The sequence below is a fragment of the Crinia signifera genome, chromosome 8 (assembly GCF_055691185.1).
Source record: "Crinia signifera chromosome 8, ASM5569118v1, whole genome shotgun sequence".
In the NCBI taxonomy this organism is placed as follows: Eukaryota; Metazoa; Chordata; class Amphibia; order Anura; family Myobatrachidae; genus Crinia; species Crinia signifera.
In genome coordinates, this window is record NC_139224.1 from 65,644,483 (window position 1) to 65,661,267 (window position 16,785).

Below are 16,785 nucleotides of genomic sequence, written 5' to 3' on the forward strand. Positions count from 1 at the left end.
GAATTGGGCCTAAACAGTGTGGTAAGTTTTTAGGTGATGGCTATTGTGTCTGTTTGACCTCTTCCAAATGTCTGTACTGGCAATAAAAAAAAGTTTCCAATTTAAATAGCTAGAGAATATAAACAATTTGCCAGTAATGGAAAAAATCCTACAGCACCAGGTGTTCCCATGTGGTCTCCCACCCAAGTACTAACCAGGCCCAACACTGCTTAGCTTCCAAGATCAGACGAGATTGGGCGTATCCAATGTGGTATGGCTGTAGGTGAAATACAAGCACTTTTTTGCCCTCTTCTACTTCTATAACCAGGTAAGCTAATAAAAAAGTTTCCTAACTGTATTGGCTTACTGAAAAAAATCATGTGTTGGTAATGTAAAAAGACCTACAGGACATGATATTAGCAGGTGGTCTCAAATTAAACTACTAAAGAGGCTCAACAATGTTTAGCTGCCAAAAGCAGTTGAAATTGGGCATAAACAGTGTGGTAAGTTTTTAGATGATGGCTATTGTGTCTGTTTGACCTCTTCCAAATGTCTGTACTGGCAATAAAGAGAAAAAAGTTTCCAATTTAAAAAGCTAGAGAATAAAAACAATTTGCCAGTAATGGGAAAAACCTACAGCACCTGGTGTTCCCATGTGGTCTCCCACCCAAGTACTAACCAGGCCCAACACTGCTTAGCTTCCAAGATCAGATGAGATTGGGCGTATCCAATGTGGTATGGCTGTAGGTGAGATACAGGCACTTTTTTGCTCTCTTCTACTTCTATAACCCGGTAAGCTAATAAAAAAGTGTCCTAACTGTTTTGGCTTACTGAAAAAAATCATGTGTTGGTAATGTAAAAAAACCTACAGGACATTTTATAAGAAGATGGTCTCAAATTAAACTACTAAAGAGGCTCAACACTGTTTAGCTGCCAAAAGCAGTTGGAATTGGGCCTAAACAGTGTGGTAAGTTTTTAGGTGATGGCTATTGTGTCTCTTTGACCTCTTCCAAATGTCTGTACTGGCAATAAAGAGAAAAAAGTTTCCAATTTAAAAAGCTAGAGAATAAAAACAATTTGCCAGTAATGGGAAAAACCTACAGCACCTGGTGTTCCCATGTGGTCTCCCACCCAAGTACTAACCAGGCCCAACACTGCTTAGCTTCCAAGATCAGACGAGATTGGGCGTATCCAATGTGGTATGGCTGTAGGTGGAATACAAGCACTTTTTTGCCCTCTTCTACTTCTATAACCAGGTAAGTTAATAAAAAAAGTTTCCTAACTGTATTGGCTTACTGAAAAAAATCATGTGTTGGTAATGTAAAAAGACCTACAGGACATGATATTAGCAGGTGGTCTCAAATTAAACTACTAAAGAGGCTCAACACTGTTTAGCTGCCAAAAGCAGTTGGAATTGGGCCTAAACAGTGTGGTAAGTTTTTAGGTGATGGCTATTGTGTCTGTTTGACCTCTTCCAAATGTCTGTACTGGCAATAAAGAGAAAAAAGTTTCCAATTTAAAAAGCTAGAGAATAAAAACAATTTGCCAGTAATGGGAAAAACCTACAGCACCTGGTGTTCCCATGTGGTCTCCCACCCAAGTACTAACAAGGCCCAACACTGCTTAGCTTCCAAGATCAGACGAGATTGGGCGTATCCAATGTGGTATGGCTGTAGGTGAGATACAGGCACTTTTTTGCACTCTTCTACTTCTATAACCAGGTAAGCTAATAAAAAAGTGTCCTAAATGTTTTGGATTACTAAAAAAAATCATGTGTTGGTAATGTAAAAAGACCTACAGGACATGATATAAGCAGGTAGTCTCAAATTAAACTACTAAAGAGGCTCAACACTGTTTAACTGCCAAAAGCAGTTGGAATTGGGCCTAAACAGTGTGGTAAGTTTTTAGGTGATGGCTATTGTGTCTGTTTGACCTCTTTCAAATGTCTGTACTGGCAATAAAGAGAAAAAAGTTTCCAATTTAAAAAGCTAGAGAATAAAAACAATTTGCCAGTAATGGGAAAAAGCCTACAGCTCCTGGTGTTCCCATGTGGTCTTCCACCCAAGTACTAACCAAGCCCAACATTGCTTAGCTTCCAAGATCAGACGAGATTGGGCGTATCCAATGTGGTATGGCTGTATGTGAGATACAGGCACTATTTTGCCCTCTTCTACTTCTATAACCAGGTAAGCTAATAAAAAAGTTTCCTAACTGTATTGGCTTACTGAAAAAAATCATGTGTTGGTAATGTAAAAAGACCTACAGGACATGATATTAGCAGGTGGTCTCAAATTAAACTACAAAAGAGGCTCAACAATGTTTAGCTGCCAAAAGCAGTTGGAATTGGGCCTAAACAGTGTGGTAAGTTTTTAGGTGATGGCTATTGTGTCTGTTTGACCTCTTCCAAATGTCTGTACTGGCAATAAAAAAAAGTTTCCAATTTAAATAGCTAGAGAATAAAAACAATTTGCCAGTAATAAGAAAAAACCTACAGCACCTGGTGTTCCCATGTGGTCTCCCACCCAAGTACTAACCAAGCCCAACACTGCTTAGCTTCCAAGATCAGACGAGATTGGGCGTATCTAATGTGGTATGGCTGTAGGTGAGATACGGGCACTTTTTTGCCCTCTTCTACTTCTATAACCAGGTAAGTTAATAAAAAAGTTTCCTACCTGTTTTGGCTTACTGAAAAAAATCATGTGTTGGTAATGTAAAAAGACCTACAGGACATGATATAAGCAGGTGGTCTCAAATTAAACTACTAAAGAGGCTCAACACTGTTTAGCTGCCAAAAGCAGTTGCAATTGGGCCTAAACAGTGTGGTAAGTTTTTAGGTGATGGCTATTGTGTCTGTTTGACCTCTTCCAAATGTCTGTACTGGCAATAAAGAGAAAAAAGTTTCCAATTTAAAAAGCTAGAGAATAAAAACAATTTGCCAGTAATGGGAAAAACCTACAGCACCTGGTGTTCCCATGTGGTCTCCCACCCAAGTACTAAAAAGGCCCAACACTGCTTAGCTTCCAAGATCTGATGAGATTGGGCGTATCAAATGTGGTATGGCTGTAGGTAAGATACAGGCACTTTTTTGCCCTCTTCTACTTCTATAACAAGGTAAGCTAATAAAAAAGTGTCCTAACTGTTTTGGCTTACTGAAAAAAATCATGTGTTGGTAATGTAAAAAAACCTTCAGGACATTTTATGAGCAGATGGTCTCAAATTAAACTACTAAAAATGCTCAACACTGTTTAGCTGCCAAAAGCAGTTGGAATTGGGCCTAAACAGTGTGGTAAGTTTTTAGGTGATGGCTATTGTGTCTGTTTGACCTCTTCCAAATGTCTGTACTGGCAATAAAGAGAAAAAAGTTTCCAATTTAAAAAGCTAGAGAATAAAAACAATTTGCCAGTAATGGGAAAAACCTACAGCACCTGGTGTTCCCATGTGGTCTCCCACCCAAGTACTAACCAGGCCCAACACTGCTTAGCTTCCAAGAACAGACGAGATTGGGCGTATCCAATGTGGTATGGCTGTAGGTGGAATACAAGCACTTTTTTGCCCTCTTCTACTTCTATAACCAGGTAAGCTAATAAAAAAGTTTCCTAACTGTTTTGGCTTACTGAAAAAAATCATGTGTTGGTAATGTAAAAAGACCTACAGGACATGATATAAGCAGGTGGTCTCAAATTAATCTACTAAAGAGGCTCAACACTGTTTAGCTGCCAAAAGCAGTTGGAATTGGGCAGAAACAGTGTGGTAAGTCTTTAGGTGATGCCTATTGTGTCTGTTTGACCTCTCCCAAATGTCTGTGTCGGCAATAAAAAGAAAAAGTTTACAATTTAAATAGCTAGAGAATAAAAACAATTTGCCAGTAATGGGAAAAAGCCTACAGCACCTGGTGTTCCCATGTGGTCTCCCACCCAAGTACTAACCAGGCCCAACATTGCTTAGCTTCCAAGATCAGACGAGATTGGGCGTATCCAATGTGGTATGGCTGTAGGTGAGATACAGGCACTATTTTGCCCTCTTCTACTTCTATAACCAGGTAAGCTAATAAAAAAGTTTCCTACCTGTATTGGCTTACTGAAAAAAATCATGTGTTGGTAATGTAAAAAGACCTACAGGACATGATATTAGCAGGTGGTCTCAAATAAAACTACTAAAGAAGCTCAACAATGTTTAGCTGCCAAAAGCAGTTGGAATTGGGCCTAAACAGTGTGGTAAGTTTTTAGGTGATGGCTATTGTGTCTGTTTGACCTCTTCCAAATGTCTGTACTGGCAATAAAGAGAAAAAAGTTTCCAATTTAAAAAGCTAGAGAATAAAAACAATTTGCCAGTAATGGGAAAAACCTACAGCACCTGGTGTTCCCATGTGGTCTCCCACCCAAGTACTAACCAGGCCCAACACTGCTTAGCTTCCAAGATCAGACGAAATTGGACGTATCCAATGTGGTAAGGCTGTAGGTGTGATACAGGCACTTTTTTGCCCTCTTCTACTTCTATAACCAGGTAAGCTAATAAAAAAGTTTCCTAACTGTATTGGCTTACTGAAAAAAATCATGTGTTGGTAATGTAAAAAGACCTACAGGACATGATATAAGCAGGTGGTCTCAAATTAAACTACTAAAGAGGCTCAACACTGTTTAGCTGCCAAAAGCAGTTGGAATTGGGCCTAAACAGTGTGGTAAGTTTTTAGGTGATGGCTATTGTGTCTGTTTGACCTCTTCCAAATGTCTGTACTGGCAATAAAAAAAAGTTTCCAATTTAAATAGCTAGAGAATAAAAACACTTTGCCAGTAATAAGAAAAAACCTACAGCACCTGGTGTTCCCATGTGGTCTCCCACCCAAGTACTAACCAGGCCCAACACTGCTTAGCTTCCAAGATCAGACGAGATTGGGCGTATCTAATGTGGTATGGCTGTAGGTGAGATACAGGCACTTTTTTGCTCTCTTCTACTTCTATAACCAGGTAAGTTAATAAAAAAGTTTCCCAACTGTATTGGCTTACTGAAAAAAATCATGTGTTGGTAATGTAAAAAGACCTACAGGACATGATATTAGCAGGTGGTCTCAAATTAAACTACTAAAGAGGCTCAACACTGTTAAGCTGCCAAAAGCAGTTGGAATTGGGCCTAAACAGTGTGGTAAGTTTTTAGGTGATGGCTATTGTGTCTGTTTGACCTCTTTCAAATGTCTGTACTGGCAATAAAGAGAAAAAAGTTTCCAATTTAAAAAGCTAGAGAATAAAAACAATTTGCCAGTAATGGGAAAAGCCTACAGCACCTGGTGTTCCCATGTGGTCTCCCACCCAAGTACTAACCAGGCCCAACACTGCTTAGCTTCCAAGATCAGACGAGATTGGGTGTATCTAATGTGGTATGGCTGTAGGTGAGATACAGGCACTTTTTTGCCCTCTTCTACTTCTATAACCAGGTAAGTTAATAAAAAAGTTTCCTAACTGTTTTGGCTTACTGAAAAAAATCATGTGTTGGTAATGTAAAAAGACCTACAGGACATGATATTAGCATGTGGTCTCAAATTAAACTACTAAAGAGGCTCAACACTGTTTAGCTGCCAAAAGCAGTTGGAATTGGGCCTAAACAGTGTGGTAAGTTTTTAGGTGATGGCTATTGTGTCTGTTTGACCTCTTTCAAATGTCTGTACTGGCAATAAAGAGAAAAAAGTTTCCAATTTAAAAAGCTAGAGAATAAAAACATTTTGCCAGTAATGGGAAAAACCTACAGCACCTGGTGTTCCCATGTGGTCTCCCACCCAAGTACTAACCAGGCCCAACACTGCTTAGCTTCCAAGATCAGATGAGATTGGGCGTATCCAATGTGGTATGGCTGTAGGTGAAATACAAGCACTTTTTTGCCCTCTTCTACTTCTATAACCAGGTAAGCTAATAAAAAAGTGTCCTAACTGTTTTGGCTTACTGAAAAAAATCATGTGTTGGTAATGTAAAAAAAACCTACAGGACATGATATAAGCAGGTGGTCTCAAATTAAACTACTAAAGAGGCTCAACACTGTTTAGCTGCCAAAAGCAGTTGGAATTGGGCCTAAACAGTGTGGTAAGTTTTTAGGTGATGGCTATTGTGTCTGTTTGACCTCTTCCAAATGTCTGTACTGGCAATAAAAAAAAGTTTCCAATTTAAATAGCTAGAGAATATAAACAATTTGCCAGTAATGGAAAAAATCCTACAGCACCAGGTGTTCCCATGTGGTCTCCCACCCAAGTACTAACCAGGCCCAACACTGCTTAGCTTCCAAGATCAGACGAGATTGGGCGTATCCAATGTGGTATGGCTGTAAGTGAAATACAAGCACTATTTTGCCCTCTTCTACTTCTATAACCAGGTAAGCTAATAAAAAAGTTTCCTAACTGTATTGGCTTACTGAAAAAAATCATGTGTTGGTAATGTAAAAAGACCTACAGGACATGATATTAGCAGGTGGTCTCAAATTAAACTACTAAAGAGGCTCAACAATGTTTAGCTGCCAAAAGCAGTTGGAATTGGGCCAAAACAGTGTGGTAAGTTTTTAGGTGATGGCTATTGTGTCTGTTTGACCTCTTCCAAATGTCTGTACTGGCAATAAAAAAAAGTTTCCAATTTAAATAGCTAGAGAATATAAACAATTTGCCAGTAATGGAAAAAATCCTACAGCACCAGGTGTTCCCATGTGGTCTCCCACCCAAGTACTAACCAGGCCCAACACTGCTTAGCTTCCAAGATCAGACGAGATTGGGCGTATCCAATGTGGTATGGCTGTAGGTGAAATACAAGCACTTTTTTGCCCTCTTCTACTTCTATAACCAGGTAAGCTAATAAAAAAGTTTCCTAACTGTATTGGCTTACTGAAAAAAATCATGTGTTGGTAATGTAAAAAGACCTACAGGACATGATATTAGCAGGTGGTCTCAAATTAAACTACTAAAGAGGCTCAACAATGTTTAGCTGCCAAAAGCAGTTGAAATTGGGCATAAACAGTGTGGTAAGTTTTTAGATGATGGCTATTGTGTCTGTTTGACCTCTTCCAAATGTCTGTACTGGCAATAAAGAGAAAAAAGTTTCCAATTTAAAAAGCTAGAGAATAAAAACAATTTGCCAGTAATGGGAAAAACCTACAGCACCTGGTGTTCCCATGTGGTCTCCCACCCAAGTACTAACCAGGCCCAACACTGCTTAGCTTCCAAGATCAGATGAGATTGGGCGTATCCAATGTGGTATGGCTGTAGGTGAGATACAGGCACTTTTTTGCTCTCTTCTACTTCTATAACCCGGTAAGCTAATAAAAAAGTGTCCTAACTGTTTTGGCTTACTGAAAAAAATCATGTGTTGGTAATGTAAAAAAACCTACAGGACATTTTATAAGCAGATGGTCTCAAATTAAACTACTAAAGAGGCTCAACACTGTTTAGCTGCCAAAAGCAGTTGGAATTGGGCCTAAACAGTGTGGTAAGTTTTTAGGTGATGGCTATTGTGTCTCTTTGACCTCTTCCAAATGTCTGTACTGGCAATAAAGAGAAAAAAGTTTCCAATTTAAAAAGCTAGAGAATAAAAACAATTTGCCAGTAATGGGAAAAACCTACAGCACCTGGTGTTCCCATGTGGTCTCCCACCCAAGTACTAACCAGGCCCAACACTGCTTAGCTTCCAAGATCAGACGAGATTGGGCGTATCCAATGTGGTATGGCTGTAGGTGGAATACAAGCACTTTTTTGCCCTCTTCTACTTCTATAACCAGGTAAGTTAATAAAAAAAGTTTCCTAACTGTATTGGCTTACTGAAAAAAATCATGTGTTGGTAATGTAAAAAGACCTACAGGACATGATATTAGCAGGTGGTCTCAAATTAAACTACTAAAGAGGCTCAACACTGTTTAGCTGCCAAAAGCAGTTGGAATTGGGCCTAAACAGTGTGGTAAGTTTTTAGGTGATGGCTATTGTGTCTGTTTGACCTCTTTCAAATGTCTGTACTGGCAATAAAGAGAAAAAAGTTTCCAATTTAAAAAGCTAGAGAATAAAAAACAATTTGCCAGTAATGGGAAAAACCTACAGCACCTGGTGTTCCCATGTGGTCTCCCACCCAAGTACTAACAAGGCCCAACACTGCTTAGCTTCCAAGATCAGACGAGATTGGGCGTATCCAATGTGGTATGGCTGTAGGTGAGATACAGGCACTTTTTTGCACTCTTCTACTTCTATAACCAGGTAAGCTAATAAAAAAGTGTCCTAAATGTTTTGGATTACTAAAAAAAATCATGTGTTGGTAATGTAAAAAGACCTACAGGACATGATATAAGCAGGTAGTCTCAAATTAAACTACTAAAGAGGCTCAACACTGTTTAACTGCCAAAAGCAGTTGGAATTGGGCCTAAACAGTGTGGTAAGTTTTTAGGTGATGGCTATTGTGTCTGTTTGACCTCTTTCAAATGTCTGTACTGGCAATAAAGAGAAAAAAGTTTCCAATTTAAAAAGCTAGAGAATAAAAACAATTTGCCAGTAATGGGAAAAAGCCTACAGCTCCTGGTGTTCCCATGTGGTCTTCCACCCAAGTACTAACCAAGCCCAACATTGCTTAGCTTCCAAGATCAGACGAGATTGGGCGTATCCAATGTGGTATGGCTGTATGTGAGATACAGGCACTATTTTGCCCTCTTCTACTTCTATAACCAGGTAAGCTAATAAAAAAGTTTCCTAACTGTATTGGCTTACTGAAAAAAATCATGTGTTGGTAATGTAAAAAGACCTACAGGACATGATATTAGCAGGTGGTCTCAAATTAAACTACAAAAGAGGCTCAACAATGTTTAGCTGCCAAAAGCAGTTGGAATTGGGCCTAAACAGTGTGGTAAGTTTTTAGGTGATGGCTATTGTGTCTGTTTGACCTCTTCCAAATGTCTGTACTGGCAATAAAAAAAAGTTTCCAATTTAAATAGCTAGAGAATAAAAACAATTTGCCAGTAATAAGAAAAAACCTACAGCACCTGGTGTTCCCATGTGGTCTCCCACCCAAGTACTAACCAAGCCCAACACTGCTTAGCTTCCAAGATCAGACGAGATTGGGCGTATCAAATGTGGTATGGCTGTAGGTGAGATACGGGCACTTTTTTGCCCTCTTCTACTTCTATAACCAGGTAAGTTAATAAAAAAGTTTCCTACCTGTTTTGGTTTACTGAAAAAAATCATGTGTTGGTAATGTAAAAAGGGTACTTATGTATTATCTGGACTCCCATGTTAAATGCACCCCATTTTTTCATACCCCTACTATCCAACTACGCATGGAGTTGATTTTATATAGTGTGGCGAGCGCAGTGAGCCACCGTGCCCGAAGCGTGGTGAGCGCAGCGAGCCCCGCGAGGGGACGCGGACTCATAAGAAAAACGGGAGTCCAGATATTACATAAGTACCGTAAAAAGACCTACAGGACATGATATAAGCAGGTGGTCTCAAATTAAACTACTAAAGAGGCTCAACACTGTTTAGCTGCCAAAAGCAGTTGCAATTGGGCCTAAACAGTGTGGTAAGTTTTTAGGTGATGGCTATTGTGTCTGTTTGACCTCTTCCAAATGTCTGTACTGGCAATAAAGAGAAAAAAGTTTCCAATTTAAAAAGCTAGAGAATAAAAACAATTTGCCAGTAATGGGAAAAACCTACAGCACCTGGTGTTCCCATGTGGTCTCCCACCCAAGTACTAAAAAGGCCCAACACTGCTTAGCTTCCAAGATCTGATGAGATTGGGCGTATCAAATGTGGTATGGCTGTAGGTAAGATACAGGCACTTTTTTGCCCTCTTCTACTTCTATAACAAGGTAAGCTAATAAAAAAGTGTCCTAACTGTTTTGGCTTACTGAAAAAAATCATGTGTTGGTAATGTAAAAAAACCTACAGGACATTTTATGAGCAGATGGTCTCAAATTAAACTACTAAAAATGCTCAACACTGTTTAGCTGCCAAAAGCAGTTGGAATTGGGCCTAAACAGTGTGGTAAGTTTTTAGGTGATGGCTATTGTGTCTGTTTGACCTCTTCCAAATGTCTGTACTGGCAATAAAGAGAAAAAAGTTTCCAATTTAAAAAGCTAGAGAATAAAAACAATTTGCCAGTAATGGGAAAAACCTACAGCACCTGGTGTTCCCATGTGGTCTCCCACCCAAGTACTAACCAGGCCCAACACTGCTTAGCTTCCAAGAACAGACGAGATTGGGCGTATCCAATGTGGTATGGCTGTAGGTGGAATACAAGCACTTTTTTGCCCTCTTCTACTTCTATAACCAGGTAAGCTAATAAAAAAGTTTCCTAACTGTTTTGGCTTACTGAAAAAAATCATGTGTTGGTAATGTAAAAAGACCTACAGGACATGATATAAGCAGGTGGTCTCAAATTAATCTACTAAAGAGGCTCAACACTGTTTAGCTGCCAAAAGCAGTTGGAATTGGGCAGAAACAGTGTGGTAAGTCTTTAGGTGATGCCTATTGTGTCTGTTTGACCTCTCCCAAATGTCTGTGTCGGCAATAAAAAGAAAAAGTTTCCAATTTAAATAGCTAGAGAATAAAAACAATTTGCCAGTAATGGGAAAAAGCCTACAGCACCTGGTGTTCCCATGTGGTCTCCCACCCAAGTACTAACCAGGCCCAACATTGCTTAGCTTCCAAGATCAGACGAGATTGGGCGTATCCAATGTGGTATGGCTGTAGGTGAGATACAGGCACTATTTTGCCCTCTTCTACTTCTATAACCAGGTAAGCTAATAAAAAAGTTTCCTACCTGTATTGGCTTACTGAAAAAAATCATGTGTTGGTAATGTAAAAAGACCTACAGGACATGATATTAGCAGGTGGTCTCAAATAAAACTACTAAAGAAGCTCAACAATGTTTAGCTGCCAAAAGCAGTTGGAATTGGGCCTAAACAGTGTGGTAAGTTTTTAGGTGATGGCTATTGTGTCTGTTTGACCTCTTCCAAATGTCTGTACTGGCAATAAAGAGAAAAAAGTTTCCAATTTAAAAAGCTAGAGAATAAAAACAATTTGCCAGTAATGGGAAAAACCTACAGCACCTGGTGTTCCCATGTGGTCTCCCACCCAAGTACTAACCAGGCCCAACACTGCTTAGCTTCCAAGATCAGACGAAATTGGACGTATCCAATGTGGTAAGGCTGTAGGTGTGATACAGGCACTTTTTTGCCCTTTTCTACTTCTATAACCAGGTAAGCTAATAAAAAAGTTTCCTAACTGTATTGGCTTACTGAAAAAAATCATGTGTTGGTAATGTAAAAAGACCTACAGGACATGATATAAGCAGGTGGTCTCAAATTAAACTACTAAAGAGGCTCAACACTGTTTAGCTGCCAAAAGCAGTTGGAATTGGGCCTAAACAGTGTGGTAAGTTTTTAGGTGATGGCTATTGTGTCTGTTTGACCTCTTCCAAATGTCTGTACTGGCAATAAAAAAAAGTTTCCAATTTAAATAGCTAGAGAATAAAAACACTTTGCCAGTAATAAGAAAAAACCTACAGCACCTGGTGTTCCCATGTGGTCTCCCACCCAAGTACTAACCAGGCCCAACACTGCTTAGCTTCCAAGATCAGACGAGATTGGGCGTATCTAATGTGGTATGGCTGTAGGTGAGATACAGGCACTTTTTTGCTCTCTTCTACTTCTATAACCAGGTAAGTTAATAAAAAAGTTTCCCAACTGTATTGGCTTACTGAAAAAAATCATGTGTTGGTAATGTAAAAAGACCTACAGGACATGATATTAGCAGGTGGTCTCAAATTAAACTACTAAAGAGGCTCAACACTGTTAAGCTGCCAAAAGCAGTTGGAATTGGGCCTAAACAGTGTGGTAAGTTTTTAGGTGATGGCTATTGTGTCTGTTTGACCTCTTTCAAATGTCTGTACTGGCAATAAAGAGAAAAAAGTTTCCAATTTAAAAAGCTAGAGAATAAAAACAATTTGCCAGTAATGGGAAAAACCTACAGCACCTGGTGTTCCCATGTGGTCTCCCACCCAAGTACTAACCAGGCCCAACACTGCTTAGCTTCCAAGATCAGACGAGATTGGGCGTATCCAATGTGGTATGGCTGTAGGTGAGATACAGGCACTTTTTTGCACTCTTCTACTTCTATAACCAGGTAAGCTAATAAAAAAGTGTCCTAAATGTTTTGGATTACTAAAAAAAATCATGTGTTGGTAATGTAAAAAGACCTACAGGACATGATATAAGCAGGTAGTCTCAAATTAAACTACTAAAGAGGCTCAACACTGTTTAGCTGCCAAAAGCAGTTGGAATTGGGCCTAAACAGTGTGGTAAGTTTTTAGGTGATGGCTATTGTGTCTGTTTGACCTCTTTCAAATGTCTGTACTGGCAATAAAGAGAAAAAAGTTTCCAATTTAAAAAGCTAGAGAATAAAAACAATTTGCCAGTAATTGGAAAAAGCCTACAGCACCTGGTGTTCCCATGTGGTCTCCCACCGAGGTACTAACCAAGCCCAACATTGCTTAGCTTCCAAGATCAGACGAGATTGGGCGTATCCAATGTGGTATGGCTGTAGGTGAGATACGGGCACTATTTTGCCCTCTTCTACTTCTATAACCAGGTAAGCTAATAAAAAAGTTTCCTAACTGTATTGGCTTACTGAAAAAAATCATGTGTTGGTAATGTAAAAAGACCTACAGGACATGATATAAGCAGGTGGTTTCAAATTAAACTACAAAAGAGGCTCAACAATGTTTAGCTGCCAAAAGCAGTTGGAATTGGGCCTAAACAGTGTGGTAAGTTTTTAGGTGATGGCTATTGTGTCTGTTTGACCTCTTCCAAATGTCTGTACTGGCAATAAAAAAAAGTTTCCAATTTAAATAGCTAGAGAATAAAAACAATTTGCCAGTAATAAGAAAAAACCTACAGCACCTGGTGTTCCCATGTGGTCTCCCACCCAAGTACTAACCAGGCCCAACACTGCTTAGCTTCCAAGATCAGACGAGATTGGGTGTATCTAATGTGGTATGGCTGTAGGTGAGATACAGGCACTTTTTTGCCCTCTTCTACTTCTATAACCAGGTAAGTTAATAAAAAAGTTTCCTAACTGTTTTGGCTTACTGAAAAAAATCATGTGTTGGTAATGTAAAAAAACCTACAGGACATTTTATGAGCAGATGGTCTCAAATTAAACTACTAAAAATGCTCAACACTGTTTAGCTGCCAAAAGCAGTTGGAATTGGGCCTAAACAGTGTGGTAAGTTTTTAGGTGATGGCTATTGTGTCTGTTTGACCTCTTCCAAATGTCTGTACTGGCAATAAAGAGAAAAAAGTTTCCAATTTAAAAAGCTAGAGAATAAAAACAATTTGCCAGTAATGGGAAAAACCTACAGCACCTGGTGTTCCCATGTGGTCTCCCACCCAAGTACTAACCAGGCCCAACACTGCTTAGCTTCCAAGAACAGACGAGATTGGGCGTATCCAATGTGGTATGGCTGTAGGTGGAATACAAGCACTTTTTTGCCCTCTTCTACTTCTATAACCAGGTAAGCTAATAAAAAAGTTTCCTAACTGTTTTGGCTTACTGAAAAAAATCATGTGTTGGTAATGTAAAAAGACCTACAGGACATGATATAAGCAGGTGGTCTCAAATTAATCTACTAAAGAGGCTCAACACTGTTTAGCTGCCAAAAGCAGTTGGAATTGGGCAGAAACAGTGTGGTAAGTCTTTAGGTGATGCCTATTGTGTCTGTTTGACCTCTCCCAAATGTCTGTGTCGGCAATAAAAAGAAAAAGTTTCCAATTTAAATAGCTAGAGAATAAAAACAATTTGCCAGTAATGGGAAAAAGCCTACAGCACCTGGTGTTCCCATGTGGTCTCCCACCCAAGTACTAACCAGGCCCAACATTGCTTAGCTTCCAAGATCAGACGAGATTGGGCGTATCCAATGTGGTATGGCTGTAGGTGAGATACAGGCACTATTTTGCCCTCTTCTACTTCTATAACCAGGTAAGCTAATAAAAAAGTTTCCTACCTGTATTGGCTTACTGAAAAAAATCATGTGTTGGTAATGTAAAAAGACCTACAGGACATGATATTAGCAGGTGGTCTCAAATAAAACTACTAAAGAAGCTCAACAATGTTTAGCTGCCAAAAGCAGTTGGAATTGGGCCTAAACAGTGTGGTAAGTTTTTAGGTGATGGCTATTGTGTCTGTTTGACCTCTTCCAAATGTCTGTACTGGCAATAAAGAGAAAAAACGTTTCCAATTTAAAAAGCTAGAGAATAAAAACAATTTGCCAGTAATGGGAAAAACCTACAGCACCTGGTGTTCCCATGTGGTCTCCCACCCAAGTACTAACCAGGCCCAACACTGCTTAGCTTCCAAGATCAGACGAAATTGGACGTATCCAATGTGGTAAGGCTGTAGGTGTGATACAGGCACTTTTTTGCCCTTTTCTACTTCTATAACCAGGTAAGCTAATAAAAAAGTTTCCTAACTGTATTGGCTTACTGAAAAAAATCATGTGTTGGTAATGTAAAAAGACCTACAGGACATGATATAAGCAGGTGGTCTCAAATTAAACTACTAAAGAGGCTCAACACTGTTTAGCTGCCAAAAGCAGTTGGAATTGGGCCTAAACAGTGTGGTAAGTTTTTAGGTGATGGCTATTGTGTCTGTTTGACCTCTTCCAAATGTCTGTACTGGCAATAAAAAAAAGTTTCCAATTTAAATAGCTAGAGAATAAAAACACTTTGCCAGTAATAAGAAAAAACCTACAGCACCTGGTGTTCCCATGTGGTCTCCCACCCAAGTACTAACCAGGCCCAACACTGCTTAGCTTCCAAGATCAGACGAGATTGGGCGTATCTAATGTGGTATGGCTGTAGGTGAGATACAGGCACTTTTTTGCTCTCTTCTACTTCTATAACCAGGTAAGTTAATAAAAAAGTTTCCCAACTGTATTGGCTTACTGAAAAAAATCATGTGTTGGTAATGTAAAAAGACCTACAGGACATGATATTAGCAGGTGGTCTCAAATTAAACTACTAAAGAGGCTCAACACTGTTAAGCTGCCAAAAGCAGTTGGAATTGGGCCTAAACAGTGTAGTAAGTTTTTAGGTGATGGCTATTGTGTCTGTTTGACCTCTTTCAAATGTCTGTACTGGCAATAAAGAGAAAAAAGTTTCCAATTTAAAAAGCTAGAGAATAAAAACAATTTGCCAGTAATGGGAAAAACCTACAGCACCTGGTGTTCCCATGTGGTCTCCCACCCAAGTACTAACCAGGCCCAACACTGCTTAGCTTCCAAGATCAGACGAGATTGGGCGTATCCAATGTGGTATGGCTGTAGGTGAGATACAGGCACTTTTTTGCACTCTTCTACTTCTATAACCAGGTAAGCTAATAAAAAAGTGTCCTAAATGTTTTGGATTACTAAAAAAAATCATGTGTTGGTAATGTAAAAAGACCTACAGGACATGATATAAGCAGGTAGTCTCAAATTAAACTACTAAAGAGGCTCAACACTGTTTAGCTGCCAAAAGCAGTTGGAATTGGGCCTAAACAGTGTGGTAAGTTTTTAGGTGATGGCTATTGTGTCTGTTTGACCTCTTTCAAATGTCTGTACTGGCAATAAAGAGAAAAAAGTTTCCAATTTAAAAAGCTAGAGAATAAAAACAATTTGCCAGTAATTGGAAAAAGCCTACAGCACCTGGTGTTCCCATGTGGTCTCCCACCGAGGTACTAACCAAGCCCAACATTGCTTAGCTTCCAAGATCAGACGAGATTGGGCGTATCCAATGTGGTATGGCTGTAGGTGAGATACGGGCACTATTTTGCCCTCTTCTACTTCTATAACCAGGTAAGCTAATAAAAAAGTTTCCTAACTGTATTGGCTTACTGAAAAAAATCATGTGTTGGTAATGTAAAAAGACCTACAGGACATGATATAAGCAGGTGGTTTCAAATTAAACTACAAAAGAGGCTCAACAATGTTTAGCTGCCAAAAGCAGTTGGAATTGGGCCTAAACAGTGTGGTAAGTTTTTAGGTGATGGCTATTGTGTCTGTTTGACCTCTTCCAAATGTCTGTACTGGCAATAAAAAAAAGTTTCCAATTTAAATAGCTAGAGAATAAAAACAATTTGCCAGTAATAAGAAAAAACCTACAGCACCTGGTGTTCCCATGTGGTCTCCCACCCAAGTACTAACCAGGCCCAACACTGCTTAGCTTCCAAGATCAGACGAGATTGGGTGTATCTAATGTGGTATGGCTGTAGGTGAGATACAGGCACTTTTTTGCCCTCTTCTACTTCTATAACCAGGTAAGTTAATAAAAAAGTTTCCTAACTGTTTTGGCTTACTGAAAAAAATCATGTGTTGGTAATGTAAAAAGACCTACAGGACATGATATTAGCATGTGGTCTCAAATTAAACTACTAAAGAGGCTCAACACTGTTTAGCTGCCAAAAGCAGTTGGAATTGGGCCTAAACAGTGTGGTAAGTTTTTAGGTGATGGCTATTGTGTCTGTTTGACCTCTTTCAAATGTCTGTACTGGCAATAAAGAGAAAAAAGTTTCCAATTTAAAAAGCTAGAGAATAAAAACATTTTGCCAGTAATGGGAAAAACCTACAGCACCTGGTGTTCCCATGTGGTCTCCCACCCAAGTACTAACCAGGCCCAACACTGCTTAGCTTCCAAGATCAGATGAGATTGGGCGTATCCAATGTGGTATGGCTGTAGGTGAAATACAAGCACTTTTTTGCCCTCTTCTACTTCTATAACCAGGTAAGCTAATAAAAAGTGTCCTAACTGTTTTGGCTTACTGAAAAA

At 39.3% G+C, this 16,785-nt stretch overlaps 36 non-coding genes across 36 annotated transcripts; all 36 read right to left on the reverse strand.

Moving 5' to 3' along the window:
- Positions 1–145: 145 nt before the first annotated feature.
- On the reverse strand, positions 146–264 carry LOC146031352 (5S ribosomal RNA). Its single transcript, XR_014456820.1, has one exon. It is a non-coding gene; the product is annotated as a 5S ribosomal RNA (ribosomal RNA).
- A 345-nt stretch (positions 265–609) lies between these two features.
- LOC146030731 (5S ribosomal RNA) lies at positions 610–728 on the reverse strand. The gene has a single exon (XR_014456221.1). It is a non-coding gene; the product is annotated as a 5S ribosomal RNA (ribosomal RNA).
- Positions 729–1,073: 345 nt separating this feature from the next.
- LOC146033155 (5S ribosomal RNA) lies at positions 1,074–1,192 on the reverse strand. Its single transcript, XR_014458565.1, has one exon. It is a non-coding gene; the product is annotated as a 5S ribosomal RNA (ribosomal RNA).
- Positions 1,193–1,538: 346 nt separating this feature from the next.
- On the reverse strand, positions 1,539–1,657 carry LOC146032691 (5S ribosomal RNA). The gene has a single exon (XR_014458114.1). It is a non-coding gene; the product is annotated as a 5S ribosomal RNA (ribosomal RNA).
- A 346-nt stretch (positions 1,658–2,003) lies between these two features.
- LOC146027455 (5S ribosomal RNA) lies at positions 2,004–2,122 on the reverse strand. The gene has a single exon (XR_014454856.1). It is a non-coding gene; the product is annotated as a 5S ribosomal RNA (ribosomal RNA).
- Positions 2,123–2,464: 342 nt separating this feature from the next.
- LOC146032962 (5S ribosomal RNA) lies at positions 2,465–2,583 on the reverse strand. The gene has a single exon (XR_014458373.1). It is a non-coding gene; the product is annotated as a 5S ribosomal RNA (ribosomal RNA).
- A 345-nt stretch (positions 2,584–2,928) lies between these two features.
- LOC146033983 (5S ribosomal RNA) lies at positions 2,929–3,047 on the reverse strand. Its single transcript, XR_014459391.1, has one exon. It is a non-coding gene; the product is annotated as a 5S ribosomal RNA (ribosomal RNA).
- Positions 3,048–3,392: 345 nt separating this feature from the next.
- On the reverse strand, positions 3,393–3,511 carry LOC146031687 (5S ribosomal RNA). The gene has a single exon (XR_014457147.1). It is a non-coding gene; the product is annotated as a 5S ribosomal RNA (ribosomal RNA).
- A 345-nt stretch (positions 3,512–3,856) lies between these two features.
- On the reverse strand, positions 3,857–3,975 carry LOC146030475 (5S ribosomal RNA). The gene has a single exon (XR_014455968.1). It is a non-coding gene; the product is annotated as a 5S ribosomal RNA (ribosomal RNA).
- A 345-nt stretch (positions 3,976–4,320) lies between these two features.
- On the reverse strand, positions 4,321–4,439 carry LOC146034195 (5S ribosomal RNA). The gene has a single exon (XR_014459601.1). It is a non-coding gene; the product is annotated as a 5S ribosomal RNA (ribosomal RNA).
- A 342-nt stretch (positions 4,440–4,781) lies between these two features.
- Positions 4,782–4,900, reverse strand: LOC146031733 (5S ribosomal RNA). The gene has a single exon (XR_014457191.1). It is a non-coding gene; the product is annotated as a 5S ribosomal RNA (ribosomal RNA).
- A 345-nt stretch (positions 4,901–5,245) lies between these two features.
- On the reverse strand, positions 5,246–5,364 carry LOC146032010 (5S ribosomal RNA). The gene has a single exon (XR_014457459.1). It is a non-coding gene; the product is annotated as a 5S ribosomal RNA (ribosomal RNA).
- Positions 5,365–5,709: 345 nt separating this feature from the next.
- Positions 5,710–5,828, reverse strand: LOC146030743 (5S ribosomal RNA). Its single transcript, XR_014456232.1, has one exon. It is a non-coding gene; the product is annotated as a 5S ribosomal RNA (ribosomal RNA).
- Positions 5,829–6,171: 343 nt separating this feature from the next.
- Positions 6,172–6,290, reverse strand: LOC146032174 (5S ribosomal RNA). The gene has a single exon (XR_014457618.1). It is a non-coding gene; the product is annotated as a 5S ribosomal RNA (ribosomal RNA).
- Positions 6,291–6,632: 342 nt separating this feature from the next.
- LOC146031353 (5S ribosomal RNA) lies at positions 6,633–6,751 on the reverse strand. The gene has a single exon (XR_014456821.1). It is a non-coding gene; the product is annotated as a 5S ribosomal RNA (ribosomal RNA).
- Positions 6,752–7,096: 345 nt separating this feature from the next.
- On the reverse strand, positions 7,097–7,215 carry LOC146030755 (5S ribosomal RNA). The gene has a single exon (XR_014456244.1). It is a non-coding gene; the product is annotated as a 5S ribosomal RNA (ribosomal RNA).
- Positions 7,216–7,560: 345 nt separating this feature from the next.
- Positions 7,561–7,679, reverse strand: LOC146033168 (5S ribosomal RNA). The gene has a single exon (XR_014458578.1). It is a non-coding gene; the product is annotated as a 5S ribosomal RNA (ribosomal RNA).
- A 347-nt stretch (positions 7,680–8,026) lies between these two features.
- On the reverse strand, positions 8,027–8,145 carry LOC146032692 (5S ribosomal RNA). The gene has a single exon (XR_014458115.1). It is a non-coding gene; the product is annotated as a 5S ribosomal RNA (ribosomal RNA).
- A 346-nt stretch (positions 8,146–8,491) lies between these two features.
- Positions 8,492–8,610, reverse strand: LOC146027456 (5S ribosomal RNA). The gene has a single exon (XR_014454857.1). It is a non-coding gene; the product is annotated as a 5S ribosomal RNA (ribosomal RNA).
- Positions 8,611–8,952: 342 nt separating this feature from the next.
- LOC146032042 (5S ribosomal RNA) lies at positions 8,953–9,071 on the reverse strand. Its single transcript, XR_014457490.1, has one exon. It is a non-coding gene; the product is annotated as a 5S ribosomal RNA (ribosomal RNA).
- A 556-nt stretch (positions 9,072–9,627) lies between these two features.
- On the reverse strand, positions 9,628–9,746 carry LOC146033984 (5S ribosomal RNA). The gene has a single exon (XR_014459392.1). It is a non-coding gene; the product is annotated as a 5S ribosomal RNA (ribosomal RNA).
- Positions 9,747–10,091: 345 nt separating this feature from the next.
- Positions 10,092–10,210, reverse strand: LOC146031688 (5S ribosomal RNA). Its single transcript, XR_014457148.1, has one exon. It is a non-coding gene; the product is annotated as a 5S ribosomal RNA (ribosomal RNA).
- Positions 10,211–10,555: 345 nt separating this feature from the next.
- Positions 10,556–10,674, reverse strand: LOC146030476 (5S ribosomal RNA). The gene has a single exon (XR_014455969.1). It is a non-coding gene; the product is annotated as a 5S ribosomal RNA (ribosomal RNA).
- A 345-nt stretch (positions 10,675–11,019) lies between these two features.
- On the reverse strand, positions 11,020–11,138 carry LOC146034196 (5S ribosomal RNA). The gene has a single exon (XR_014459602.1). It is a non-coding gene; the product is annotated as a 5S ribosomal RNA (ribosomal RNA).
- A 342-nt stretch (positions 11,139–11,480) lies between these two features.
- On the reverse strand, positions 11,481–11,599 carry LOC146031735 (5S ribosomal RNA). The gene has a single exon (XR_014457193.1). It is a non-coding gene; the product is annotated as a 5S ribosomal RNA (ribosomal RNA).
- A 345-nt stretch (positions 11,600–11,944) lies between these two features.
- On the reverse strand, positions 11,945–12,063 carry LOC146033181 (5S ribosomal RNA). The gene has a single exon (XR_014458591.1). It is a non-coding gene; the product is annotated as a 5S ribosomal RNA (ribosomal RNA).
- A 346-nt stretch (positions 12,064–12,409) lies between these two features.
- On the reverse strand, positions 12,410–12,528 carry LOC146032246 (5S ribosomal RNA). Its single transcript, XR_014457690.1, has one exon. It is a non-coding gene; the product is annotated as a 5S ribosomal RNA (ribosomal RNA).
- Positions 12,529–12,870: 342 nt separating this feature from the next.
- LOC146030940 (5S ribosomal RNA) lies at positions 12,871–12,989 on the reverse strand. The gene has a single exon (XR_014456421.1). It is a non-coding gene; the product is annotated as a 5S ribosomal RNA (ribosomal RNA).
- A 345-nt stretch (positions 12,990–13,334) lies between these two features.
- LOC146031689 (5S ribosomal RNA) lies at positions 13,335–13,453 on the reverse strand. The gene has a single exon (XR_014457149.1). It is a non-coding gene; the product is annotated as a 5S ribosomal RNA (ribosomal RNA).
- Positions 13,454–13,798: 345 nt separating this feature from the next.
- Positions 13,799–13,917, reverse strand: LOC146030477 (5S ribosomal RNA). The gene has a single exon (XR_014455970.1). It is a non-coding gene; the product is annotated as a 5S ribosomal RNA (ribosomal RNA).
- Positions 13,918–14,263: 346 nt separating this feature from the next.
- On the reverse strand, positions 14,264–14,382 carry LOC146034197 (5S ribosomal RNA). The gene has a single exon (XR_014459604.1). It is a non-coding gene; the product is annotated as a 5S ribosomal RNA (ribosomal RNA).
- Positions 14,383–14,724: 342 nt separating this feature from the next.
- Positions 14,725–14,843, reverse strand: LOC146031736 (5S ribosomal RNA). Its single transcript, XR_014457194.1, has one exon. It is a non-coding gene; the product is annotated as a 5S ribosomal RNA (ribosomal RNA).
- Positions 14,844–15,188: 345 nt separating this feature from the next.
- On the reverse strand, positions 15,189–15,307 carry LOC146033193 (5S ribosomal RNA). Its single transcript, XR_014458603.1, has one exon. It is a non-coding gene; the product is annotated as a 5S ribosomal RNA (ribosomal RNA).
- A 346-nt stretch (positions 15,308–15,653) lies between these two features.
- LOC146032247 (5S ribosomal RNA) lies at positions 15,654–15,772 on the reverse strand. The gene has a single exon (XR_014457691.1). It is a non-coding gene; the product is annotated as a 5S ribosomal RNA (ribosomal RNA).
- Positions 15,773–16,114: 342 nt separating this feature from the next.
- Positions 16,115–16,233, reverse strand: LOC146030941 (5S ribosomal RNA). The gene has a single exon (XR_014456422.1). It is a non-coding gene; the product is annotated as a 5S ribosomal RNA (ribosomal RNA).
- A 345-nt stretch (positions 16,234–16,578) lies between these two features.
- On the reverse strand, positions 16,579–16,697 carry LOC146030766 (5S ribosomal RNA). The gene has a single exon (XR_014456255.1). It is a non-coding gene; the product is annotated as a 5S ribosomal RNA (ribosomal RNA).
- Between the last annotated feature and the right edge of the window lie 88 nt (positions 16,698–16,785).